The 20,118-nt window shown below is 37.1% G+C and overlaps 2 long non-coding RNA genes across 6 annotated transcripts; one reads left to right on the plus strand and one right to left on the minus strand.

Annotated features, from left to right (window-relative positions):
- The first annotated feature begins 888 nt into the window (after window positions 1-888).
- Window positions 889-9,029, plus strand: LOC118435483. Of its 2 annotated transcripts, XR_004834793.1 has the most exons (4): window positions 889-1,910; window positions 3,914-4,208; window positions 7,385-7,504; window positions 8,833-9,029. It is a non-coding gene; the product is annotated as an uncharacterized LOC118435483 (long non-coding RNA). The 2 variants fall into 2 exon arrangements; XR_004834794.1 differs by lacking the exon at window positions 7,385-7,504.
- A 130-nt stretch (window positions 9,030-9,159) lies between these two features.
- On the minus strand, window positions 9,160-14,212 carry LOC118435473. Of its 4 annotated transcripts, none has more exons than XR_004834781.1 (4): window positions 13,935-14,212; window positions 10,800-13,863; window positions 10,571-10,712; window positions 9,160-10,395 (listed from the first exon to the last, which is right to left on the minus strand). It is a non-coding gene; the product is annotated as an uncharacterized LOC118435473 (long non-coding RNA). The 4 variants fall into 4 exon arrangements; XR_004834779.1 differs by lacking the exon at window positions 9,160-10,395 and having other exon boundaries at window positions 10,800-13,757; window positions 13,824-13,863; XR_004834780.1 differs by lacking the exon at window positions 9,160-10,395 and having other exon boundaries at window positions 10,800-10,853; window positions 12,896-13,863.
- Between the last annotated feature and the right edge of the window lie 5,906 nt (window positions 14,213-20,118).

Consider the following 20,118-nt stretch of genomic DNA (forward strand, 5'->3'; position numbering starts at 1 on the left):
AAATATGTGATGAATTGCACCACATTAAATGCAAATTTTTGACACAATTTAAATTTATCCCGATTTCCTAGCCACATTATTGTTTCGATGATTGATAAATAATTTAAGGCTGCATAAAACCAGGATGGAATGACTTTCGAAAGATAAATATGTCGATTGTAAACTTTTATGCCGTGTTTATTTTATGCAAGTTGAACATCTTGGACATGTGCTGTCTTTTACTTACAGGAGGCGCATAGGTGACTAGGGAATGGATGGATGGTTTAATGGGCCGTTAAAATTAGGGAGAATGACCACTTATGAGGTGGTTATACTGACGGATTAGGCATTTTTACACTGATCCGAACGGTCGTAAAGGGTTTATTTTGTGGTAATTTTTAAATACCGAGTGACTTGTGATACATGTGTGGAAGTGCTCAATAAAAAATAAAAATACTTTTTATCATCGTTTCAGACTAATTTCCTTCACTCTTATTTTTTACAAGTTTCGTCTTTATTTAAGGATTAAAAATACATCGCATTTTTATAAATAGATAAAAATAAAGAAAAGTGAGAGTGCCTCATTTTTGGGTAAACCTCAGCTTTACTTGCGTATTTTACTTACGTATTTATGAAGGAAGAAGATACGTACTTGTGTCACATGCATCATCGTCTTCTTTTCCGTCGTTTGCTTCTCTTGTTGGGATTTATGGCATCTTCTTTTTAACAAGTTTATGACGGATGTAAACATTTTGTGACCTATTCTCAGCACATTTATACCCATTGTCCACCACCCTCCCAGCACCTCAGTCCAGTCCAGTGATTCCTCAAGTGTTGCATGACGTGGTGATGGCACAACTTATAAAAATAAACGTAGGTATCATTCCTACATGCAATTTTATGCATTTTGCATGTTCTGTATGCATTTTCGCGAAGTGTTCCTTATGCATTTTGTATGTTCTGTACGCATTTTCGCGAAGTGTTCCTTATGCATTTTTGCAAAATGATAATACAATCTGCGACACGAACAAAAATGATCAAAACCGTAAATGATGCTTTTCCCTTAAGAGTAAATATATACAGATAAGCCCAATGTTATAGATAAATTTACAATCTAACTTATCCACCCTGTCCGAATATGAACTTGACATTGGTACTTCTTGATGGTGACAATGACACTCGAGTAGAAAAATCAACCCTGAATTTATTTTTTACCCCGGACCGTACGGGACTTTTATTGGGCCGCATACCAACCACCACGAGGCCAGGAATAGCGGCAATTAAGCGTGTGTTCCTTTTTATTACGTAACCCTTAACCTTGACAGACTCAGTTTAAGCAGTAAAAAACCCTTACCTTTAACTTCCAATAGGTTCAATAAATACACAGAAAATGCATGCCCAGATAGTGTCACACGATGCAATGCAATGTAACGGGGACTCTGCGTCGCACGCAATAAAACAATAAAAATATGGAAGTAAACGTTCCTCGGATTTAAAGGGTTTCTTGTCTTTTTTTAGTTGAAAGTATTTTTTTAAAAGAAAAACAGTAATAAAATTGGATCCAATATCAAAGTCAATATTATTTCAGAAAACTACCTCTATTTGAACTTGACACTTATTCTGGCAACACATCCGACCCACAGTTTGCTCATGGTGGCCAAGTAGAACGGGTTAATTTACCAGTGTGACAAGTTGAATTTGCAATTTTTGTGCTATGTACATTCCTCGTCTGGCTTGTTGTCTGTGCTAAAAACGTGGCGTGGCCATTAAGTAAATATAATACTATCGAATTGGCATCTTTAATCGTGCCGTTGACGAGGTGCTGCTGGTGTTAATTGTGGTAATGAGCGTAATCGTTACTTATACTCTTACACATTGCAATTTTGTGAGAACATTTTGGAGACGGATTTGTGATCGAAAAATTGATTCAGGTAATTCTTCGTCACGAGCTTGAACGGTAAATTTAAATTGTATTTTGGGATGGACCCAATTTTTGTAAATACTTGTTTCAATTTGTACAATCATGATATAAAGGTGTGTAAAATTGATGCATGGGTTTTGTGCAGGCTTTGATTAAGTCGGAAGTCTGACATGAATTAAGATTTAAGGTTATACTCGTTTATACAAGTTTGTGCGAATAATTTAAGCAAACCTGAATCCTGCAACAATACTGTGGTAATTAGTTGCAGGTACTAATCTTGTGATTATTTTCAACAAATAATCCCAAGAATTACATTGGTACACCGCAAAAATCCTCAATTTTATGCAGGTCCAAGGTAGCTGTTCAAATTCTTGTTCTATTTCTGATGAGTTGATTAATGTTGTTGAAATGATTTTTTAAACGAGTTAGAACTTACACAAATATGTAAATTAGATTCATTAAATTATCAGGTTCCGAGCGATAAATTATACAGGTACAGAAACAAATTGACAACTAGCAAGTATGCAAAAATATGCAAAATACGCTAAAATAAACAAGCGTAAATGGTCCACATATTATGTAAGTCTAAGTCATACGTGAAAACTTGATAGAATTTCATACATTTTTCTGCAACAAAATTTTTGAATTTTTCAGCTACCCCGTTCCCTAAAACGCATAAAACTTTTTGAAACTGTCCATTCCAAATAAACGAGTGCATCCATATCATATCCATATTTATCTCTCCTCCTCTTTTCTTACGGTAAATGTGGTGGAGAATGTTTTGCATTGTTATTACTTGGACATGAAGATAAACATTGTGCAAGACTTTTGAGGTGGCTATAACACTCTCGTGTTATGGCCAGCGTATTATGACATAAACATCGTGAGCATTGTTGAGTGAAGAGTTTACGTTTATTTAGATCCTTTACTTTTTACTTTATGACGGAGTGTGGATGTAAAATGTATACGACCCCTTCATCCCCGACACCCCGACACACGTACTCTTGACTATATTATCCTGATAACGAATAAAAACGGGCATTTCATTTTTTTCGAAAAAAAATCAGATTTTTTTCGTCTACTCTGGTAATTTTTCCGTGAGAAAAAAAAATCCCCTGCAAATAGAAGTAGAAGAAACTGCAATGCGGGTAAAAAAAAGTGTTTCGCAAGCAAGCGAAATAAAAGGTGGTTGGTTACGCAGAGATTGAGGGACCCTTGAGGGAAATCCTTTAAAATTGAAGGGATTAGTTCATCCAGCACACGGTTGGATGTGTAGGATGGGGGGTGGAAGTAGAAGAAGATGCATTTGTGTTTAATGGTTGGGATGAGATGGCCGACGATGAAATGGAGTTGGACGAGTTGGACAGACCAACCAGACTGCGGCTGCTGCTGCTGGCACTTCTAGTGTCAATTTATCCTTATTATTATTTCCCCTACTACTGCTGCGCCACCACTGGCCATTTACTTTCTCCATGCTTTCTCCCTCCAAGTAGTGGGCTTCCTCTGCTAATTTGGGAGAAAGTAGTGCAAGATACGATAGCTGTGCAGAGGGTGATAAATGTTGGTAAGGATGAAATGGCGTCATTTATCCGCAGTGTCCCCAACATTTTGTGGATATTCAACATCAACCTCCTCTTCCTGGAGGGCTGGTTGGTGGTGAGGAATAATCTAAAGTGGGTAGTATGAAAATGGATATGACATCCCGACACGTCCACAGGCACCACTTTTCCTTATCGATACTACATATTTGGGAATGGGAAAATGTGTAATGTGCATGGAAGAAATTGTGGGGTGGATGTACAGACAGTTTGTATAAGTGCACGTTGGAGAAAGAAGTGAAAGGAGGTGTAGAAGTTGAGTAGACAGGCTAAAATCATGATCACAGCGTTTTTTACTACTATGAATACAATCTGAGAAACATTTCCGAAATGCATTTATAAAAAAATATTAAATATGGCTGGAAATTACAACATTTTCTAAAATTTGGTGTTTTCACTAATCTGTATTTTTTAGTACGGCCCTGTTCTGTTCCTGCCCTATGATGAATGGTTTGGTGAAAGTGGAGAAAGACGACGCACGGATGGATGGAAAACCTGAACAAAATGTGTGTGGGTGGATATGAAATGCCCCGTTTTGAAGAGACCACCATTGGATTTTATGCCACCCATAACGCTCTCCTCCCAAATGGGACACAAGCTGCTTATCATCACTCCATACTTTCCCTCAAATCACGTAAAAACCGAGAAGAATAATGATCCCACCACCAGCAGAGAAAACCCAGGAAAAAACCATAATAATAACGCTACTGGTAAATATTTCTTAAAAGTGCTGCTCCTTTTTTTCCAAACTTTCCACCGAAAAACAATTTCTCGCCGGTTTCAACACCTAAAAAAACCCTACTCGACGAAATAACATGTCCCAAAAATATTTTGGTCTCAAAATTTTCAAGTCATTTTTCAAAAGTGAGACAACAATGGTTTAAAATCTGTCTCTCCATCTTTTTTCCGTCTCTTCCCTTAAGAAACAAGTATGCACGACACTAAACTATCACATATACGTACCTACGTAGGTGTACGTATGCATGTACATTATTATTCTCCCACCACACCAATAATAGCAATAACATAACATCCATTTTCCACCACAATCTCTCAGGGATCTATTATATATTACAGATATTACGATGATATCATTTCGTATTAAATTATACCATGACTTGGTCATTCACTCGAATTATGCCAGACGCAGACGAGCCATATCTACCACATATGCGATAAGAATCCTCATTTCATTTCGAAATAAACTACTTAACAATAGGCTACCAGTTAGAAAAAATATGAATGTATCCCGACCGTTGTGTCCCGTCCTTTACACAATTTTCTGATTCACAATCCGGTGGTAAAGAAGAAGAAGGAGGAGTGAATACTAAAAAACTTTGTAAGTTTTATGATGGCTGCAAGATTGAACTCAAGTGGAGACGAGATTAAGTTGGATTATTCTCGTGTGTGAGAGCCAAGTTATTGTTATTGTGATTGTTATTATTGTTATGGGATGTTATGCATAATAATAATGGGTTGGATGGATGTGGATGCAGTCTTCAAGATTTTATTCACGATTATACACGATATTATGTCGTGGGTTGGGATCCTGCACGAATTTGGGGGGAGAAACGACCCCTGATTTGGCAGAATCTGAATTAAAATCAAACCCGTTGGATGTTCCCTGGTTGAAAATGGATTTTTTTGTAGGCGGACAAGAAGGCAGCATTAGATTAGGAAGGGAACATTTATTAAATGTATGAGATGAGATGGGCGATGTTTGATGGTTTGAAACCCCAGGCAGCTACTAAGATGGTTGAATTCTCGAAAAGTTTCATTATCATATCACATATTTTATGTCGACTTTTCTGACTGTTAAAAAGTTTTTTTTTGTAACATTAGTATATTATAAAATGTGAATTTATCCGCTACTTAGGGTAGAATTTATCCGCTCACTTACGTATTAGCCATCCATTCGCAATATACAAAATTACATTCCCTGATTAAATCTCCTTTGCTTTTTTATCGTGCTAATCGATCATGGAAAACGTAACAATTATTAAGGGACCTTTCCTCCTAGACGACTACTTACGTAGAATTTCTCCAAGTGGAAATTGTAGTCCGAGCATAATAATTAATGGGTACGGAAATGAGAAATGTGTGCACTTGGAGTAAATGAGATCGTTTGTATTTGAGCCGTAGCGTGGAATCTGGGAATAAGAAACATTGTTCGCCCATTACGGTGAAACTAATGTGAGTAATTTACTACTGCTCGAGAGAGAAATTTCACATTTGCCTTTTGAATTTCAAAAGGTAAAGAATTTTTCATGTTCAGGTGCATGCATGTCACTCGGCTGTTATTCAACAGCATAAAGCCTAAAAGTGGAGTTGCCTCGTATCCACCAATAAGTACCAAGTATTTCATTACGGGGAGGATTATGGTTATGATTATTATTATTATTACCTCAACGCCATGACCATGGAGAGAGCCAGTCAGTCAGTGATTATTATTCGGATTATCTGTACTAACAGAACAGGTATTATTGAACAGACGTGGTGTGATGGATTTATAGCTTTTCGGCCTTCCTCCTCTTCCTGCGAGTAAGTAAAGGATTAAAATCCATGCCAGGGAACTTTTACACATTTTGTATGTTCGTGTGGGTGTCTAAACGAGTTTGTAAGGCCGGCTTTTCAAACATTGTGCGTGTCTTGCCCCCTCAAATAAAAGGTGGAGGATTGGATTTTGTGCTTCTTTTACCCAGACGTGAAAGGCGGACTTTGTATAAGTTGGCAGTGAACGTGGGAGTCGTGTAATGTATGTAATAATGGCTGTACTTTGTAATAGGTGTAATATCGGTGGGTAAGGTTTTCGTGGAAGAATGAGACTCCTCGCCTGGAGGAAAAATCGTCCATTATATTTATTATTTCAGAGGACGACTGGATCGAAAACTTTTACTTCACGAGAGAAATAACAGGACAGACGGAGGAAGGAAAGAATGGCATTTTGGTTTGGATGGTGATTTTCATTTTCGTGCCGTGGTGGTTGGTAGGAGGCATATGTACGTATTACTAAATATTAAATTGGGTTTGAAGGGGTAGAGTAGTGCCCATAATAATACTACATTGAGGATAAGATGACTCTCAAGCATTATGCCGTGTTACACGTTTTCATCCATCCCGAAGAGAGTAGGTAATTTCTTCTGTGTTTTAGTACAGTCCGAGTAATAGTATGACTCGTAGACATGCACGTAAGCAATAATCATAATAATAATGCCTGTAAGTATTAATAATGGAGAAACCATTACAGTTTTTGGGAAATTGCGTTGGCTTTTTCGAAATCTTTTTTTAAGGAGGAAGGGTAATACCCGTAAGTACTTTTAGCGTACACATGCAATTTTTAGCTGGTAGTTTCTCACCACTACTACCACTTTTTTTGCAAAAATGTAACATTCTTTTTCGCAAACTACTTACTCTACATGATTTTGATCATTGCACGTAAGTATTCTTATCGGTCGTTGATATCTATAATATTCCGATAGCCATCGCAAACTGCCCAGTAGTGTGTCAAGAAGTCTTAAAATGAACGCAATAAATAACCCACCCAGTGGGAAAGTCGCATGTCGGGGGATACTTTGAAGGGCTAATAATATATAATGCTTGCCCACTCTGTCACGCCTTAGAAAAATGGCAGAGAAATGGATGGAGATACATTAAAATTAAGGAGACAACTCGTCCTACAGAGTAAATAGTGGTCGTCCCACGGCGCCCTCCGAAACTCCACTACGACTGATTGTTTAAGCTAACAAATTAATTTATTAGAGCAAGTAATTTACAAAAGTAGCAGTGGTAGTGGCGTCGTGGTTGACTTGGATGAGGAAACTCCATCCGTCCCGTAACCGGATTAGGCTCCCATTGTTTGATTGCGTGTTTAATGTCATTATTTCAGACGAAGCCAAACCATGAGCCATGAACCCTCGCTGCACTTCTCTCCTCCGAAAAAAACTTTTACGTCCAAAGAACAAGAATGAAATCAAAACGAATCCGCTTCAAAGATGGCAATCAAAAAGTATGTATTGTATTATTCCGAGTCGCAAAAAAAGAGATTATTATTTATTCGCATAATTTGGAAACAAGTGCAAATAACATAAAACTAAAAATCTGACGAGACGACAAAAAATCACCGAATTTCTTTAAGAGGACAAAGAGAAAAAGAGTTATAAGGACAACTAGAAATATTTGGATGAGAATGGACACCCCGTCCCCCATTAATTAAACAAGGCATAATTTACTACTATTAACCACATTAGCAGTAAAAGTTAGTTATACCGCGGATCGCATTAAACTCGTCGTATCCCATCCCCAAACTTGGCCATGGTATTATAACAAAGTGTAATTTAATCCATTTTATGTGAGCAGGTTTTGAGAATTTATTGCAAATTTGGATTTTCATGTCCTCTCCTCTTTCGACAAGAAGAAGAAGAAGAATTCAAATTAGTCTTGTTTAAATTCGTTAGTGCATCTTTCCGGAGAATGGAGGACGACTTAAAGATTTGAATATTTGTACCATAAAACGCAACCATTTTCTCCATCTTTGCATAGAATTTATTGTTATTGCATAATATTATGGGGCACATGAGAGCGCAGACAATGAGAGAAAACGAGATGTTCATTTATATTATCTCCTCCTCGGTTTCTTCTTGAAACTTGAGGGTTATTATGATGCTGTGCTTACATATTATTTTCCTAGACTGGATGGACTATTGGTCATTATCTTAACATACTATTTTACGATTATGTTCAAAACTTATGCTTAAAAAGGAGACGGAGAAGAGAAGCTTCTCATTCCTTTGGCTTAATGTTGGACCATTTAACTAAACAAAATGTTGGAAATGGGCAGAGACTAAGAAGTCTAATGGGCGAATGACGCTCCGGGTGGAGATTTTTTCCACTCTGGGTCGATAAATAATGGCAGAATGGCAATGACTTTGGTTCCAGTGGGAATATATAAATGGGGAACATTTTCATAAAATATTTTTTGAATTTTTATTTAAAAAATGAAGTGAGTGATTCGAATTGGAGGTTTTTTTTTGGTGGGACCATTATTACCGTGAGTATTATGCCACTGAATTGAATTTACAACCCATTAAGCCCAAAATCTGAGTCGTAAGAAGTAAGAATGCTGTGCTCCAGTTTTTAAACCTTTCGTATTTTATTCTCCTTCAAACGGACGAATGTGATGTGACTGACTGACTGTGAGTGGCTGAGCTGCTTGTACCGTCATAAAATTACTTTCTGGACATTGGGTTTTACGACAAGGTTTATGTTTTTTATGCAGAAATGTAAAAAATGATATTGCTTTTTCTTTGAATTATTTTTTGCTCTTGTTTTTTATAGGAATTTCGTAGAATTCTGGAACAGCCTGCTGACTGACCTGCCTCAAAAAATTGTCGTGAACGGATGTAGCACCAGTTCGGATTTGTAGAGCAGTAAGTGTGCAACTTTAATAAACTTAGAAATATATAAATCCGTAAAAAAAGAGTTTAACTTTGTGTAAATTATTCATTTAATTATTTTTGTGAGAGCGTAATAAAGTGTGCAAAATAAAGTTTTAGTTTTTATTTAAGTGAAAAATAAAACGAGTTATTTTTTAAACAATTGCAAATTTCATTACTTCTTCGTGATCGATTCAGCACCAACGCCACGATCGAAACGGGTGAAACAAGTCCCTTAACTGTTTTTCTTCTCATTGTTGTTTCCAATAATTACTGCATTTTAGTCGTTAGTGAAATACATTTGACGGACACTTAAAGCCACACTTCGCAAAAGTTAAGGTAATTAGAATTTATCATCGCACTATGCTCAAGAAAGTTGGTCTGTCAATAAATTAGGGTGATTAGAAAGATTCGTTTATGTACTTATTTCTTGCCATTTCTTTTTTCATCTCTGCCCAATAAGTGCAAGAACTGAATGGGAATGACCGTATTTAAAGTGATCGTTTAATCACGTCTAATGGACTCATTTGCTTTTATCTCTGTGGAATGAATATAAAGAAAAAAAGAGGAAGAACCAGTTTCTCTTAAATATTTAGCAATGAGAGTTAGCAACAAGTTCTTTTTTTCAAATTGACACTTTAAGACTATAAAGTTTTTAGAGAAATAAATAAATATGTACTCGAGAGTTAATCCTCTCTTCTTCTTCTTCTTGAACCATTATCAGCAATCTCGCCTTTTAAGAGTGCACTAACTAGCAACAAGGTTAATTTAATGGTTACATTTGTTTCAGGGGGAATGATTATTATGCGATGCGCTGTTTTTTTCTTGGTTAAGGAGGGAATGAATTGGTTGGTTGGTGGGTTTTACTTTACACTTTGGACTGTTTTGCTGTATATCCTCCTCCTCAAACTTTACTTAATTTGATGATGGGAAAGACATTAATCGCAATTTTGAGGAAGTGTGTGCGCATTCATTTGGGAGAGATGAATTTGGGCAAAAGTGCCTTTTAAGGTGGAAGGTGAAGTGATAATAAGTTCAATTGCGAGTTATTGCGTGGTAGAATACTCGATAATTATTGTGACCAAGAAGAAAACTTGCAAAAAATGGTTATGTGTACACTAAAAACAGAGATTATATGAGCAGAGGATGGTCATGTTTTATGTTAAAAATGCACAAATGAAATTCCATTCACGTCCATTAATTTTATTGTTGCAACAACAAAATGAAAATTTCCTCGTATTTATCAAGAAAATACATGCACACACAATGTCATAAATTTACTACGTGAATATAATTAACTGGACAATAAAATACGCGTGGAATATATTACACGAAATAAAACAACACAGAACAAACGGTTTTTTATGGGGCACAACAGATTAGCAATTTTATTAATGCACGTTCTTACCAGTTTACAGAAATTATGGCACGAATCACTGAATTAAAGTTACAATAAACCTGTTTTCTGCAATTTTTTAAAGAAAATCACAAATTATTATGGAGACTTTTAGGTTTGCGCATGTCTCCATTTTCTCGGTCGGTTCAGCCCGAATACGTAAATCCCATCTACCCAATACTCTCCCCGAAATCCGGAGAGAAACTCATGCGCATATGTATAAAATAACATTAGCCTTACGTACACACACTGGAATTCCCTACCCACCAAAAAAAAGAGTGAGTTGAAATATTTCCAGAGGCAGAATGAAATCAAAGTTTGTCCCATGAAGTCGTAAAATTCTTTCAAAATATGCTCATTACGCGCAAGAATGTCCATGTGCCATACTGCCAGGAAAAATGTTGCATAATTTAGGACATGACCATAACGAAGCTTCTTTTAAATAACTAATCTTATTTACAGAATATATTTACCTGCATGAGCCTCCCATTAAGCTGCACACAATTGCATTCGTACAGAATTCCCGACTAGACATAAGGGTAAATTTACTTGTCAACTGTCAACTACATACATACAACAACTGGTTTACGGATTACACAACATGTGAGATTTTTTATGGATGTGATGCGAGAAAGAGTTTTAATGGAAGGAGTGGCTCACATCATACGCATTTTAACAATGTCCAAAAATGAAGGTGCATACGTTATTACTAACCGAATTCCATTCCAAGAAAGTTCAAATGAAAAGAATTTCAATCACGGAGCAAATTTAAATTCACTCTTTTATACGCATTTCTAACCATTTAATGGACAATGGAATAGTGCAGTGTGGTTTCATGGAGCGGATTGGATTGGAGGAGGACGCAGTTGATAGCCAATCTTCTTTAGTCACAAAAGTAACCACTCCTAGCCCATTATAATAATCCAACTTTTCAGCCGACTGCTTTACGAGCAAGATTTCCATGCTAATTAATCCCCATTACACCTTTCATTCATTTTATAGAGAGAGAATTTTGCAGATTTTTAGTTCACGTCCTACCCACCAGGCCAGAGAGGGGACTGCATTATTCGTCGTCATTGCTTTCTTTCCCCCCAATAAATCTTTATGTGATCCTCCTACCACGTGTTCCACTTTAAAATGTGAAAGCTCCTAAAATCTAAGGGTCGATAACAACAACTGCACAGCAGAATGAGGGGTGCATGAAACGGATGGTTTCATTTTGTTCGAGAGATAAGTCTCATAAATTTCTGGGAACTTTCACGATTTGATTCTCTTTCTCTCGTCAACTTATCTTGGTCCATATTACACAAAACCTTGCGAGAAGGAAGACGATATCCATATCCATAAATGTAAATCTAAATGGAGCAACATTTACTCGAGAGAAGAGGAGGATCTGCTGGAGGATAAAGTCTGCATGTACTAAAGAAGGAGCAGAACGCGGGTGTGGTCCGTAAAGCAGTGGACGGACGCTTCATTTTGCGAGAAGAACAAGAAAGTGAAATGGATATTGTAGAAATGGGGAGCGTTCATAATACAGTTTTCGGAAATTTAAAGTTGAAATTTTTAAAATTTGAAAAATCTTGAAAAAAATATATTTTATTATTTTCTCCGAAATTGGTGGACTGACCAAAGAATGTCCATAGCCTCTGGAAATGAGGGCCGTTTAAAATAAAATTATACGACATGACTGACATAGCAGAGAGGAGAGAGAGAAGCTCATTTTATCCCGGGGGTAATTTACATCCTACAGTGCAAGAAGATGCCCGGGTTGTTGTAGTAGTTTTGAGTAATCCGGGTAGGACAAGGCTAATAAATTACCTGTAATGACCCACCCTAGACGCCCATTACACAAACTATTTAATTAAAAACTTTTCTCTCTCGCCGGAAGGAAAAGGAACAAAGAATTCCAAATTAACTCTCTGCCAGGCTCTCTCCTGTGTCTCCTCAATCTCTAATCAAGCCGGGTAGGTTGTTCATTATGTTGCGTTATGGGGAGTCCGTCTACTCCCACGGACATGATAAAAGAAATCCCTAACATTCATGAAAAAAGGACATTTCAAAACTTCAGGGAAAGTTATTTATTTATTCCTCTAAATATTTTTCGAAACGTAAATATTTTACCAAAGCAAAGTGAAAGCAAAAATTCGCACAAACAAACCCGATAATCAAAATGTCATGAATTGTACGCCAATTTGTCGCATACATAATTATGCACGCCGTGTCGTGTTTTTGCAATCAACAACTTGTCACTGCGAAAACATAAATTTAGCCATTCTGACAACCTACTCTCATCGTAAATCCTGTCTGGGCAAATATTGGCGTCTCGTTTGTAGAATAATAAATAATCTCATGACTGTGTTATTAGTCCGAATAATAATAATGAATGAATGAAGAGGACAGAGCTCTGGACTGGAAAGCTTCCGAAGGGTGGGCATGTGCAGAAAGGGAGAAATCGGGTGGACGGAAGGAAGGAAAATTAGAGCTGCTTGCTCTGATGCCCGCCCTGTGACTAGTGAACTCCGGCTTAAATAAACCGAACCGACAACTGACAACTGACTGACTAACTTACCCGGCTCTCTTTCTCTCTCTCCCTCCTCTCTCCAAAAAAAGTAAAAGTAAAACCTCGGGACAAAGTCACAACCAAACAATCACATTTACAAACTGTCAAACGCACAACCAACAACACGACAAACTTCGCTCGAGCAAAAATATTCACACACACACACGAGACAACTTTTACTTTCTTTTCGGTTCTTTAAATTGTTAATAGAATTTTAAGTTTTTTAAAATTTTAAAATTTTAGATTTTTAGATTTTAAATATTGTTTATTCATGACATTTTAGATAGTTATAATTTTCTTACTAATTCTGCCAAGTGTCTTGCCTACCATATTGTCACCCGCTAACTAACAAACTAACCAAGATTCATCTGTGATATTACACGAAAACAAACCTATTTCCGTCCCATCCAATCCTTCCCAATGTACAGATGGATGGAGAATCCGTTTATTTATTGAGGCTAAAAACGCAAGGCTAACCAAGTGCTGCTGTCTCTTCTTATATAACTCTGCCACTCTTTTTTTGTCATCGTTGATATACCGACATCATTAACCTTCAATAATAACAACCTATCCAACCGCTACTGGAACTGTCCATCTATTCTAACTCAAGGTATGTCGATAATATAATAATACATCTCTTGTAAAATGCTTCCTCTTTATTCTCCTCTCTTTTTTTATTGATCTTGAACTTGAAGTAAAGTGCATACAGAAAAATTCTACAGTTACATTTCTTGCTGTGTTTTTTATTACTTTTACTGTGCGCATCCATTCATTGATTGCCAGAGAGTTTGTCACCTTTACTGGTTTTGGCTGCAGGTATGGTAAGAAGGTGTGTAAGACGTGATGAATTTAAAAAAGGGTTTTTCTGGTCCTGGAAATATAACCAGTTGAAGGAAGGACCATCATAAAATTGTTGTGTAAAGAGTTGTAAATGTACAGAAAGGGTAGAAGGAGTCCTCTGAGTCACTACTGAGTCACTACATTTTGCACATAAATAAATTTAAAAATTTCGGAATAATTTTTTTATTCGGGAATTAAATTAGCTTACACGTAAGCCGGGTCCGGTCATGTGGATTAAATGATAAAATGTGGTGGTATATATGTGCCGGACAGGAATTAGTGATGGGGAATGAGATAGGAAATATATATAATAAATGTCTGGGGTGGTCTCTGTCTGCCTTTTTGGTCGCAATGATGGTGGTGGTGGTGGCGAACTAGAAGTGGAGATGGTAATGGAAGGCGGAAGGGAAAAGCCTTTCTGGTGATACAATTTAATGATAAGTGCACATCGGCCGTGCAAGTCCACCACCATCACGGGACACATCATTCTCCTCTCACCCGCAAGTAAGTGGGTCTTCTCTATACTTTCTCCAGGGATTCGCGCTCCCTATATCGACCCGAATTTCGGATTGGACATATTAGGAGATCCTCTCACATTTAAACAAATTGAATTGATTGGGCATACACAAGAGTTGGTCTACCCAAGCGAAGCTGGAATTTGTAGGAGAAAAAAATGATTTCACTTTTGCGAAAGAGAAAAGAAAAGGGTTACGGTTAGTGCTATTGTTTTGCGCAGTGGTGGTGGTGGATAAGTTCATTAGGGAAATAACCGTTTCCTTTCATTCTGTAGAAATTGCCCTGTCGGCTGCTGGTTGGTTGGTTTCGAAGATAAGATGCGATAAGCCCTCATAACCGTAGAGAAAAAGTGTTACTGTTATTATCTTTCGTTCCTCCTCTCTCTCTCTCTCTCTTTGTACTTCCGACTAGTCTATACACTACCCGGTTTTAGGTATTTCTTGTCGGGACATGAATCCCGTTTGTAAATATGTACGTATCAGAGAGGGAAAGGAATGTTCTCACCGAGGGGAAAGTTGGCTATGGGTGGTCCATGGTATATTTGAAATTTCAGAATTTTCATTTTGCGCTATATCTTACTTCACTTTTACTACATGGCTTGTGTGCTACTACGTACGTACGAGCACCGAGTTATTCTGAATGGAGGAGGAAGAAGACCAAGAAACATATTTAGTTTTGGAAGACGAGTTTTCTCTCCAGCTTATTGTATCTCTTTCCTAATAGCCTTTCGAGTAAATCTCCAACTTCTTCGTCTTCTTTGAGGCGTAGGGAACATAACAGTACCAATTTAAAAAGGGAGCAACTCAGCAATTTCCAACAGAACAATTTATATTTCCCGACTTTCTCGCAGTTATGCTTTATGCCAAAAATGCACAAATATTTTAATCGCTCCCCCCATTCTTTTTTGGTGAAAGAAGTGAAAGAATTATTTTTTTCTTCGTCTTCTGTTATTTATATTTATCCATCTTGGTCACACTCCTCTGCATGTAAGTGATACGTACAAGTGTAGACTCGTATGTGAGGCAGCAGCTCATCTATTCTCCAAGGATGAAGGTGTACAAGGAGCAGATTTAGGCTTAGACTGAGAAAATCCGAATCGGATTTCATTTCAAATTCTGTAAGCCTAGGATTTTTCTATTTTCTAAACGCGAGCAAACAACGGTCATTTCGGAGCACATTGTTCTTTACGATGCTCTCGGGAGGTGTTGTAAGAGGCATTCTGTTCAAAATTTAACACTACTACACATTTTGCCACCTGAACAACAAAAACAACCAGAGTCTCCCCGTCAGTCAGCCAAGGTATATAATCAGTTTTCTTAGGAAATCTTGGTGGGCATCTCGTCTAAAGTCTAGTCTAGCCAGCAGCCCATATTTATACAACAAACTAACGTTACATGCATCTCCTGTCGACGTTAAGATGTATGTACCTCTCTTCTACTAGTAGGTAATTCAATTCTTGGCAGGAATTTCACCAGCCAAAAAGATCCTCCCAGCATCAGCAGCAGCGACTTTATTTCTTCTCCACTATTATTTCACACATTATAATTAAAAATACAAAATTCGTAGCATGAGTACTTATTCAACCATCTATGTAAAACACAATGGGATGGAACTCGATTTATTTTTTCTTCCCTTTTCATAAGGAGACCTTGACTTGACAGTGATACTGATTTGTGTTGATTGTACTCAAAATTCAGTCAGTTTATAATTATTGCCGTGTGGATTCTCTATCTTGGGAGAGATTGCTCATTAAATTAGCCACCACCAAAGAACAGCCATTCTTGCTCGAATAAATATTAACAGAATCACTCCCTCCGGCCAATACACATTCGTATGCATTTATTTGTACCTCAGTCATCAGAGGATTTATAACGTATGTGTGTAGCTCCAAGCCATGGAATTGGCTCCATTTCAGAAAGACGTTCAATTATTGTTATCTCAACAGGTTTAAAACTGCCATGATACACAACAATGAGCAAGTGAAATGGGCCATGCATCCATAATGAGATGACATGACGGACATTTTATAATATTTTAGTCCCTATTTCTTATTATTCTTCTATACCTAGAGGTGAATGAGTAAGTTTGGTTCTTGTTGTTTTTTGGGTGAAACGCCCATTAGTCTTCCCTTCTAACTATTATCTTATTCAGGACACGTTTGCTCGTTTTTGTAGTAATGGTCAACTAAATGTATGTACATGTAGAAATTGTGCAGGATATTTTGTACTTAAAGTCATCCAGGACTGCCAAGGTCTCTATATTTTCTTGTCTGATACATCATCTCATCATCATCATGATGCCAATTGTCTGGTATAAAAACTCGCTCAAAATTTGATGTTAATCTGAAATAATTGAGTTCAAAAATGGTGTTCGAAGTTAAAACGAACGATGAGAAGACAGAGCGAGTCGATTGATGGGGGAAGATGATGGTGTATTATCTATTATGAATTTATGTAGGTAGACCCTGTAAAATTATTATTGAGAAAAGGTGATCATATTTTGATGAGATGGACACACAAATACGGACAGATACTAAAAAAATGAGTAAAACTGACGTAATATATAAATTGCGAGTAATTTGCGTGACTCTGTGTAGGCCGATTCATTTTGTACTGGAGGAGATGGTTGGTGGAATTGATTTTATCGGTGTGGAATGGCTAGCATAACAACAATGTAATATTTCGTAATGGCGATCGTAATAAGTAAGACACGTTCTTCGGTCTTGTTGTGAACCACCACAAGCCGAATAAAATTAAGGGTTTGTTTTATTATATGCCTATTCATTTCTTGTGGGCTCTCAAGTTGTTAAGTTGGTTTGGTTTTTGAGTAGATTTATACTTGGATTTGTTGGATAGTAGACCCGCAATAAAATAATAATGTTCACAATAAGGATACAAAGTGGTCGTAAAGGAGTCATAATCCAAACCCAAGTACAAATTAGTGCAGGTAATGAAACATAAAGTTAAAGGTTTGTATGTATACTCTTCTGCGCCTCGAGCACGAGAAGAATTTATTTCAAGATGTCAATCATTTCTGGGGCTAAATGTATTTCTTTTTTGCCCAAATCATTTCGAAATTAGGCTGAATTTCTTCCGTTTTTGTGATAATGATTTACTAAAATGGCTGCGTTGCTGTTGGGCGATAATAATAATTGTACGATGTATGTATGTACGTGGTGGTAGAGAGATAGCGTTTACGTAATGGACATAATGGCCCACGTAATCTCCTGGTTGGTTGAGCGTTGGACAGGTAAAAGTAAAAAAGGAGTGAGTAGCAGTCGTAATGGCATTAACACGAGTGGATGGAGAAACAACATGAAATGGTCATAACTTATTTTGTCCTGTCCACTATTTTTCTCAACATCTTGAACCCAGACCAGCCAACCTCCTGACTTCTCGTATCACAATCTTGCCTCACCTTATTTTACCTGGTCGTTCGTGGCAAGTTGTAATTCTCAACAGTTAAGCTTTGCCTATTCCAAGTCTCTCTATATGCTTATAATCGGTTCACAATGTTGTATAATTTTTGGGAATGGCCCATCATACGAGACATTTATTTAGGATGGAATGGATACAAAAAATAACTGACTGACTGAGAAGAAGAACACACCAACCAAACTTCATCTTCATCTCGTAGATACTAAAAAAAAGTAAAATGTAAATGTACATATTCTGTTATGGAGAATGGTTGGATTGGTTGGTTGGCTGCAAACAAACGGCTTGTAACTAACTCGTTATTTCTCTCCTTACTACATTTATGGTTAAATTTATTTTATGCAGGCCAGCCCAAGAAGAAGAATAAGGAAAGATTATCATTATTATTATCGTGGTCTCCTCTCCTTCTTTTGAAGATTCCGTATGTATCACAGGGCTGCATCGGATTGGATGAATGGATTACATTAATTAATCGCAATTTTATGCATTAACGCAGCACCAACAGAATTATTGGGCAGGTGGCCAATCTCTGAAAAGTGGGATGAACCAGTTGAGAAACAAATTCTATTAATTATTATGATCCTCATCATTTTTTAATTGGTGTCATTCTCACAAGAAGAAACTTATTAACGGGCAGGAATTTGGAATAATTTAATACGAATAATTTAAGAGGAAATGGTTTAAAAATTTTGAAGCATCAATTTAAAGTGGTTAGACATCTGTTTCTCATTCGTGTAGATATTTGTGAAGGTTGTAGAGGTATGAAGGTACGAGGAAAGGAAAAAAAGTAGTCGGGGTTGTTTTGACGTTGAAATTGATTCTCTCTGGATTATCATTACGATCATTGGATATTGGCATTCCTGCCGTGTTTTACAATTCAGAGAGCCACTTCAAGCATCAGACAAACGGTCGTAATTTATCTGGAGAGAGGGAATTAGAATTTCATTTTTCATGTGGAGAAGAGATCCATTGTTGTTTTTGGTTGGTAGGGTTTAACGTCGAGGTGTCAAGTTGGAGAGTTTTTGGATTATTAAAATCAGCTAAGATTGGTGGATGGGACGCCAGAAATTTGGTTATTTGTTAAATAGATATGTACGGACGGATGTTATTTTTGTCTGGTATTAACGGGGTTTCGGGCTGGATAGGATTTTTTTCAGTGGATTTTTGAGCAGATAAATATATGTGGGACAAGGAATGGAGAGGAAGCGTGTAGTAATCTGACTTGATGGAATTGCCAGCAGTTAGATAGAATGTTTCCAATATTGGATGGCAGGCGGAGGAGGAGAGGATGTGTGACATTTGGAGGAAATGGCTTCCTCTCCAAATTCAGTCATTTCTATTCTCCCTTTCCATCCAAATACATCACATCACTGACTCCATTATGGGACAAATACTTTCCATTTCGTTCGGTACGAGAGGTTTGGATTGACTAAATATATAAGTCGGTGGTGGTAGTATTTGTATATATGTAGTAGACTCATGTAGAAGAAAAATTGTCCAGTTGGGTTATATAAAATTTTCGAAATAAAAAATTCCAAATAAAATTTGTAATATGTTCAAAAACCGTATCATATTTTTAAGAGGATTATTCCCGAAACAAGTAAGTATAGCAGATCAAAGAAAAACATTTTAGATTAGATGAAAGGACATTTCTTAATATCGGCATCGAAGGATTGATCATGGATTTTGAGACGACAAAGTCAAAATTGCTTCATTTTCATGTCCCCATTTGTAGAAATGTTGAAGTATGGTATGCATTCAAAATTCAAATTGGATCCAGCCACGATCAGATCAACTGCTATATTGCCTAAGTAGTTGCCGGTGGTGGTGGTGCCACCGGGTAAGTAAGTAGATTGGCATTTTCCTTCGCCATGTCGTCGTCAGTATGTATGTATTATGGACTAGATTGCCAAATACTGCTGGCCTCTGCTGGAATTTCTGGATTTTTTTTTACAAAAAAATGTGAAATTCCATTGTGGTGCAGTATGTAAGAAATTCTGTGATACCACCACCACCACCACTCTAAAGAATAAGCAATATCTGCAAAACGCAATATCAGCACATAACCAATAAGTCTGTCTACTCGGAGAAATAAAAGTAATATTTGAACAACTTGATTTCTGAAGGAATGATATAAAAAATAACAACAATATCACAAAACAAGATATCTGCTGCTGCATAATATTTTCATAAAACGAATAACTTTCATACATTCGAGTGTGATGTCGCCCTTCTCATTTTTTCCCCTTCTGAGGAGACATTATTCTTCATCCGCGGAGATAGTCGTCTATTGCTCCTCAAACTGATCCATATATCAAACCATTCCAGTTTCCATCCACTGTGAGGAGTCCTCGATCCTTTATCTAAAAGCTTTTTGGCTAATGCTTCCACCAAAGTGTGAAGACTTGTAAAAAGTAAAAAGTGTTAAAAACCCCAACCTCG

This window comes from Folsomia candida, unplaced genomic scaffold (assembly GCF_002217175.1).
Source record: "Folsomia candida strain VU population unplaced genomic scaffold, ASM221717v1 Fcan01_Sc004, whole genome shotgun sequence".
Lineage (NCBI taxonomy): Eukaryota > Metazoa > Arthropoda > Collembola > Entomobryomorpha > Isotomidae > Folsomia > Folsomia candida.